The sequence below is a fragment of the Crocodylus porosus genome, unplaced genomic scaffold, assembly GCF_001723895.1.
Source record: "Crocodylus porosus isolate Cpor-Errol unplaced genomic scaffold, CroPor_comp1, whole genome shotgun sequence".
Lineage (NCBI taxonomy): Eukaryota > Metazoa > Chordata > Crocodylia > Crocodylidae > Crocodylus > Crocodylus porosus.
The window spans coordinates 144,240,436-144,249,203 of record NW_017728906.1 but is presented as its reverse complement, the minus strand read 5'-3'; positions in this window follow the sequence as shown (position 1 = coordinate 144,249,203).

Genomic DNA, 8,768 nt, shown 5'->3' with positions numbered 1-8,768 from the left:
GTTTCCTGATGATATTTTACTAAGACCACCAATATATTCCATGGACAACAACATTTCTACCCCTTAAAATGAGGGCCCTTGACTAAAGTATGCTGTTCCTACCTAAACCCAAATCATGGCATGCTGGGTCATTATGGTAGGCAACCATCAATCCTCTGGATCATAGTGTACATATGAGGTCTTGTCACTAAGATCTTTGATGCATTTGCCTAGATAAGAGTATGAAGAAGTGGATATTGCCTAAAACTTACCATCCCTACTTTAGACCATGGAGACAGAATACAAATGCCAGATGAAGTCCATTCAATAACTCAGTGGTTGTAGCTTTTGCCAGAGAGCAACAGATAAGAACCACTGCAAGCCGCCTAATGCCTCAGCAAGGGCATATTTTTGTCTGGGTGATGCCCCTTATCTGTTCTCCAGTCAAGGAGTACCACAGGCAGAGGGGGTTAGAGTTTTGAGGTACCCTATACTTACCTTACTCTGGAGGCTGCAATGTTGTGGTATTTGATAGGAGCTACTCTGCCACAAGTAGCCCCACCAGGTTCCCACCAGGCCCTCCTGTTGGATGCAGTTTACGGTCGTACCCAGGGCTGGGTCATTATATATCTTTTCTAAATGGACGAATACTTCTATCCCTGTTCTCCATTGTGCTGATCTTTGCACTGCCCTGCTAGAGACAATGAACTTAATCTTAGCACTTGCCTAGTCAATTGTAACTCCCAGTAACTTCAGTTGGAGTTGTGCCTCCTTACTCCATGACCAAATTGATTCATAAACTATAGACTGACATTTCACCAGCAGAAATGTTGGTTTACTCAGGTTCATGCTCGACTCTAATTCTGAAACTATTGCCTTATGCAGGCAAAGCTTTCAAAATAGAGAGATGCTATTCTCTGGAATTAAAACACAGTCAACTAGGAGAACCCTAGATTCTTATCTTAGCTGAATCTGTCATCCACTGGTTGTGACTTATTCTAAGTCATTTGACCTTCTTGACCAACATAACTAAAAGAAGTAATAAAAGCGAGTTTCTCACAAAGACCCAAGTGGAGAACTGGCACTGAAATAATAATATTGCAATTGAGAGGTTATCACTCAGGTCTGAAAGAAGGAAAAATTTACAAGCGTTAATGGAAGTATATAGAGAAGTCTGTAAACTTTTTTTTTACAGCCATACCAGTATTGTGTATGAATCTGTCCTTCTCCAAGAATACTCTAGAAGAACAACAAAAAAATCCCTTTCTAAGATAAAATAAGCCTCCTATACAAAGAATATCTGTAATCCTTTAATCTAGCTAAATTATCATATTGTTAAAAAGCAGAGGTCAAGCCTGAAGCATTTGGAATTTGTTTTTTCAAGACACTACACTTGAAAATGTCTGAGGAATTTAGTTTGGTACTTTCAACAAACTACTTTGTTGAAAGCCTGTTGATCTCACTGGGAATTTTTCCATGAACTTTGGATCAAATTGCAGAAGATACCTTACAAAATTTAGATTTGAATTAGCATTTGAATTTCACACCTCCCAGTATCACCTAATTATGCTGATTTGGGATGCTATTCAGGCTGTTCTGTAAATTGATTTTGGAAAAGGAATAGATGCAGAACAGTGGCTTGTTGGCTGTCAATTTTTAAATCAAAAGTACTTAACATACTTTCTTGTGGGCTTCGATTATATAAACCAAGTGTTTAAATTAAGCATTTACTCAATGTTATATATATATATATCTATCTATAGATATATATATATATAAAATCACTCTGTCTGTGTCTGTGTATATATATATTATATAAAAGAAATAAATGCAGAACAGTGCATAGATAGATAGATATCCACTGTTCTGCATCTTATTCCTTTTATATAAAATATATATACACAGACACACATAGGTTTATTTTATAAGGTTATTATACACAGACACAGACACACACAAAACTTTAAAAAATTATGGTGTGTATAAAACTTTAAAAATGTATGGAGTTAAGCATAGGCTTAAGCAACTGTTAAATCAATGCCTTAATAGCCTTGGAGACTATCTTTTTGGATTAATTTTGTTGAACTGGTTTCAAAGCCAGGTAGCTATACAGTATAAGAATGTCTATTTAATACTGGTCATCACTGTGGCTGTGTCTTCACAAGCAGTAGACTGCACAGTGGTTACTGCCCAGTCAGTAAATGGCTGCGCAGTAACTGGCATTATTGTGCAGTGCCATGCCTGCATGGCTTTTTTCTGATGTTACTGTGCAGTCATAATGAGCTATTGTGCAGTATCTCATTACTACTGCACAGTAGTGTCACATCACAGTTAGTACCTGGGAATGCTGCTGCACGCTAGCTCATTGCTACTGCACAGTAGTGTCTCGTATAGATGCACCCTGTCACAACTAAATATGATTTGCCTAATCTGAATTACAAGAAGCCAAAAAGGGTAAATATTGCATCTAATTGTTAGGCAAAAATATTCAGCATGAAACTGAACCATGGAAGAATACATTAAGAAAATAGTGCTTTCCCTTACAGCTGGCTGTTTATAACATTTTGGAAACAGTATTGTTTTCTTTTGAAGTCAGACATTGTTCTTGAGAACCAATAAATATTAAATATGTCACTTCCACATTTTTTCTCTTCTTTGCATCATTTGCTTCAGTAACATTATTAAATGTCCTTCTGTCTATCCCATGTTTTTAATAATTCTCTTTGTGCCTGCTCAAATATGTTCTTTGTAATGCAAATAGATTCCTGTATAAAATTAACCTCTGCATGTACTACTGATACTTTGTGTTCTGAAAGTCATTTTGTCATTTCTCATATTGTCATTTACAGGCAGGTTCAATGAGGTGCATACATCCCATCAGATCCTTTTTATAGCTGGGTTCTCTCTTTAAAACAAACAAACAAACACACCATTGCTTACAAAAGTGCTCCAGTATGCCTAGTTTTATTAGGAGCATTAGAACCACTGATCTTTTCTTATTTTATAATATCAACAGTGTAATTATAGGGCTAAAATCTTGAGGAAGTTCCATGCCACACGTCTCACTGTTTTTATTGAAGAAACTAGCATTCTGCTATTCTTCAAAAGATTTAGATTTTGGGAACTTTTTTTTTTTTGGACTGCCAAGGAAGATAATTTGAAGAAGGTTTGGGAAGAGAACTGTGATAATTTTGATAAGCTCTATTATTGTGACAACTTACGCCAAGCTTTATTTAAACAAAAACAAAACTTTATATCCCTATACATAATCATTTTGATTTTGCATCAGCTGGTTCGCATGTGAAGTTTTATGGCCTGCAGAAGTGAGTTGAATTATTACTGTTTTAATAACTTATTAAGCTGACTAGACTGAAACACAGCATCACCAGAGAAATTTGAAAGGAAATAGCCTATGTATTCATTGTCTGGTTATCAGTGAGATATTATTCTAAAAAATCTCATTCAGCTTACATTTAAATGAACTAAGCAATGTGGTCTTCTCCCTTTCTGTTAGATGCTACTCAGCTCCAGGATTTAGCACCACTTCTACTAAAGGGTTGTCTTATGATATGTTACTTTACTCTTGTTACTTTTATCCCATTACTACAGCTCACTTTGCCACCCCCAAAATGTGCCTGTTTCCTTTATATTTTCCTTCAAATGTGTCTGTCATGCCTCCAATTAGCTGTTTGATCAGACTATTTATTTATGAGTCATTTCATCTTTCCAGACATCAGTCCTTTCAATGCCAAGATGATCAGTTCTCTGATTCAGGACAGGATCCCTCTAGTTAAACGGTCAATATAACTGTGCTAGCTCCTTTCTTATTCCTATGTTAAACTGCAATTCAAGTATTCTGTCCCTTATTGTCCCTTTTGCTGCCTCCCTGATCTGCATTGCATCTTTGTGATTTGAATTAAGTTATTTTCCTTGAAAGGTCTGTGGGCTTCCCGAAGTCCATTTCTTTAAACTTTTCCTGGCTGCTGGTCCTGTTCTTACACTGAGGACTGACAGATGCTCCCTGCTGTAACTTATGGCACTTCATAGGAAGCACTATGAATTAAAGTGATTCTCCTGCCCCTGACCCAACAGACATTCTCTGTTGGGTTCAGGGGGTTGGGGGATCTTGTTCCACTTTGGAGCCACCATTTCATGTCTGTAGCTTCTTTCTCCTAGCCCCAACCTCCGTCCCAGATCTGGTGCTGTCATTAGGATGGGAAGGAGGGAAGGGAGAAGTTGGGCCTTGGTCTAGGGTTTGCCCAGCCTATGCCCCACCAACCTGAAAGAGGGGAGGTGAAGCTACTAGGAAAACAAGAAAGTGGAAATGTCTTTCTGTAGTGCAGTGAGGTGGGCACTCCCCTGGGAAGGGAGCAGCCTGGATTCTTGCCCCAGATTCCAGGGTTCTTGTTCTTTTTTTATCCAATGACTGTATAAAGTACAGTGCATAGTAAGTAATGCAGATGCATTCCCAGAGGCGCAAGTAGGAATTGTGTTGCCTAGGTAGTGCCAAGCACTAGAGAGTGAGTCTCACCTCCTTGCACACAGCCTTCTTGGACACAGGCTGTGCTATCATAGCTCAGGAGCTACAGTTCTGATGCCCCTTCTACACTGCCAGGGATGATGCCCCACTCATTCCCCCCTAGTTACATTACTGCCTAATTCTTTCCTTCTTGTCTGGTTCTCATAAGCAGGCTCCTTTTTGTATACTTTTCTTTGGGCACTATGAGTCATGTCCTCTTGAATCATCCTAGTCTGGTTCCAACATGATGAAGAGGGTGTGTACCAATGGAAAGGAGGCAACTGGGAGATAGGTGTTCTGAGTTCAAGTCTCATAAAGCTGAGAAGCTTTTAGAATCAGGTCTTTCAGAATTGGGGAGTGACAATCTAGATTATGTTTGAGCATGCGCAATCTTAAATTGAGATGCTAGGTACTGTTTTAGAGCAAAATAGAAGAAAGCTGTTTTGTCGCAACTGGAAGAAGTTTGATCCAGATCCAGACTTTTCTGACGTTGATGCTTAAGTTCCACTTACATTCTGTTCAGGTTGGATCTGGTCCTTTGCTCCCCAGTATAAATATTCTATTTGAAAAATGTAGAAATGAATTATTTCCAAATGTCTCAATCTAAATCTGAAACTATTCACCAAATGAATCAATAGTTTGGGATGACATAGCACTGCTATACTTAGAAAGTGATTCACAGCAAAAAAATGTTCCTTTTCTACTTTTTAAAAAAATATTATTTTTAATTCTCAGGTCTCTCCATCATTTTTCATTCTTCAATTTACAACATCTAAGTCCTTCTAATTATGGCTGTTTCTTCCTCAGTGAACATGTCTACATGGGCACACCACTGCACAGTTGGTACTGTACCCTTATTTAGTATTTGCATAGTGCCCACTAGTACTTGTTAGTGCCCACTGATGTTATGACCTTGTAGCAACAAGCCACAGTGATGTAGCATCTCGTGTAGATGTTCCCACTGTGTTGCTACCTCAGATCATCTCTGAAACACTTATTATTTGAACCAGCGCCAAAGTTTGGAAAACACTTGTTCTCTTTCTGTCCTATTCATGGCATATAAAGAGCACCTTAGTATATGGACCCACATTACTTGATCTTTTCTCCTCAATTTCTCTTTGTTTTGTCCTCTTTTCTGGTAATCCCCATCTTGAGAAACCAAGATTAGAATTGTGGTTTAAGATCACACAGGTATCACATTGAGTGTCATGCAGTTTTCTTTTAAATGTCATATTTGAACAAGTGATAAAATGGGTAATAAAAAAGATCCTTGAATGTATGAAGTGTGCCCTGTCTTTCTTTGATGCAGATTTTCCTCATCATTATGCATATTATTGTGCATATAATTTATTTAACCATGCTTGTCAGTAGAAATGTAGGTGTGATTCTTTCCTGTTTGAGCAGGTTACATATTTTGCATTGCTTGTGATAGATAAACATTCATTTTTATAGTAATGCACTGGCATGAAAACTGAAAATAATGAGTGAAAAAATAAGCATGTTTGTGAGTAATCTTAGATTTAAAATTTTGGATATAAATTTAGAAACTGATAGGTACAAAAAGCTGTTGCATAGTGAGTAGTGAATAGATTCAGGAACCTTTTATACTTGAGACAGGTGGAAATTTGAGTTAAGAGAGAAATGGTAGTTTGTGTGGTGTCTACTTGACATATCACTCAGCATATAACAAATCCTTCAGACTTTATAAAAATAATAAAATACAGGTCAGGATTATCAGAGTGACTAGAAGATCAAGATTTCTCTGTATGTTTGTACATACTTACAGAATTCTTTTCCCAGTAATAGCAGAGTACCACATCTTCAAATAGGTTTTATTCTCATAATTCCCACAGGTATGACAGAGAAATATTCTATCCATTACACCAGTGGTTTTCAATCTTTTTTCATTTACAGACACCTAAAAATTGTGCATGAAGGCACGGACCTTTTTGAATTGTAAGTGTGGGTATTTACATATTTTTCATTGATCAGAGTAATATTTTGCAGCCCCCTTAGACATTGTGTGCAGACCCCCAGGGGTCTGTGAAACACAGGTTGAATATCACTGCATTATACAGATTGGAAGATGGGGAACAGAGTTGCTTAACTGACTTACAGTAGGTCACAAAAAAATTATGAAATAGGAACTTAACTGTCTCCTGAGTTCTACTCTTGGGGACTCTCCATTATAACATCTCTCAACCCTTCTTAATTTAAAATTAAAAATACATTGCCAGTAGAATCTAAAGAGACTGGCATATCATTTAGGTAGTCATTACAAACTCAAAACTAGCAAAAGTATACAAGACCAAATTTGCATTTTTACAGCTTCACATGTATTTCTGTATAGTAGCTTTCAATTACATAAAATGTATGGTCTCTTACTTCGGTTGCATGTTTTTCCTAGTTAATCATCAGCTACATAGTTCATTTTAAACATGCATGTGAATTGTAATTGGGCTTCAAAATCTGCTACACAAATGAGATGGCTGAAAAAGTACATACCTATCTTAAGTTCTTTTTACATGGGGGAATATAGTTGTGGCTAGCCACAGATAGCAGTGATACAGTTGAACCTATGCTGAACATGATTGATCTATATGTATAGCCAAGGACAAATCATAAGGGGAACAGGTGTAGAAAACATGACTGGAAATTAGCAAGATGGATCCTTGATTCTCAATTAGGATCTCTGGGCACTACCACATTAGAAATAATAAATTATAATTCTAATGGTGAAAAATTCTCCAGAGAAAGAAGCAAGTATTTTGTCATGTGCATCTTCCAAACTAGGCAGTCTCAGATTATGGGGTTTTGTGTGTTACCAAGAAAAAAACCCAAGAATAATAATAAACACTTCCAGAGTTCAATAAAAAGCAGGCACTTCCATCTGAGCCTCCTACAACTCTAACTTGACTCTTTGAGAGTTTGATCCAAAGCCCACTGAAAACAGTCCACTGAGATCAATGATCCTTGGGCCAAGCCTTCATTCTGTGTGCTTTGAGTATGAACAAATGCATGCTTGTAGTGATTTTAAAAGGGGAGGTGGAGCTGTTGCTTGGGTCTACACCACAATTGTGGTGCTATATTTGTTTTGTATAGGTGAACTGTAGGGGTACAGGTAAGCTAAATTTGTTCAGTTTTGACCCTCAATAAAGCAAGGTCAGAGTTGGAGCAGTTTTGTCCAGCTATCCGTATCACTGTAGAATCATGTATACATAACAGCTACAGAAATGGTTCTCAACCTCTTGTTGGACTGAAGGCACCACTCCATAACTTCTGTGAATTGAGTGGCACCCCATTTTAAAAGCTAATTTGTTTGCTACAGGGCTTACCTCCTTGCAGAGGGACCAGGAGGCAGACAGGGTTTTTTGGTTTTGTTTATTTTTAGCATAAGATGATACAGTGATCACCAAGGTTCCTGGTTTTCCCTGATAACGCCCCATCCCCCCTGCCCAATTTTCAGGTTAAAAAAAGTAATGCGAAATCCATATTTTTCTGTGATAAAAATGAAACCCCACTACACACACACACACCACTATATATACATATATGTTTGTATGTATTATTCGTTTTAATAATGAAAAAAACCCATGGATTTTGGGTTACTTTTTTAACTCCAAAATTGTGGATTTATTTATCAGAGAAAAATAGGATCTCTGGTGATCGCAGAGCAAGGAGAAACACATTGACAGTTTTATGTCCAGATTTTACAGTCTGATGGTTGCCTCAGGTATAGTATTGTGCAGATCCAACAGAGTTCTATAAAATGCATGAAGATGGCATTCAGAGATGTTGTAATTCCAAGTTTGAAAAGGGGCACTGCAGTCACAGTTCTGTGAGCTAATCCAGCCCTATTGATGTAACAGAAATCCACATCTGTCATGTCCTGTCCTGATTCAGTTTGGAGAAGACCAAAGATCTCTGAAGAAGTTAAAACCAGCTGCTGTAATGGTGGGATTTGTAATAATTTCTGTATTAGGGTGTTGTTACCAGATTTGCCCGCTACTTCGGGGTGTGCTCATTTATTAGGGCTAGGGTCTTGGTAATTCTATCAATGTGCTGCTTGTGTTACTTGTGTTTCTGTATGGAGCTGTCTCTCTCCCTTCTGCAAGCCCTCACCCCCCAATGGAGCTATCTTGCAGGACTCAGTTCAGTGGGGCTGGGTTCCTCCAGTCCCCAAATCAGTCATACACACAAACACACACAGATTAATGTGACACGCCTGACCTGGCCGGGTTGATCAGCATGGACAGGCTGACACCCTCAT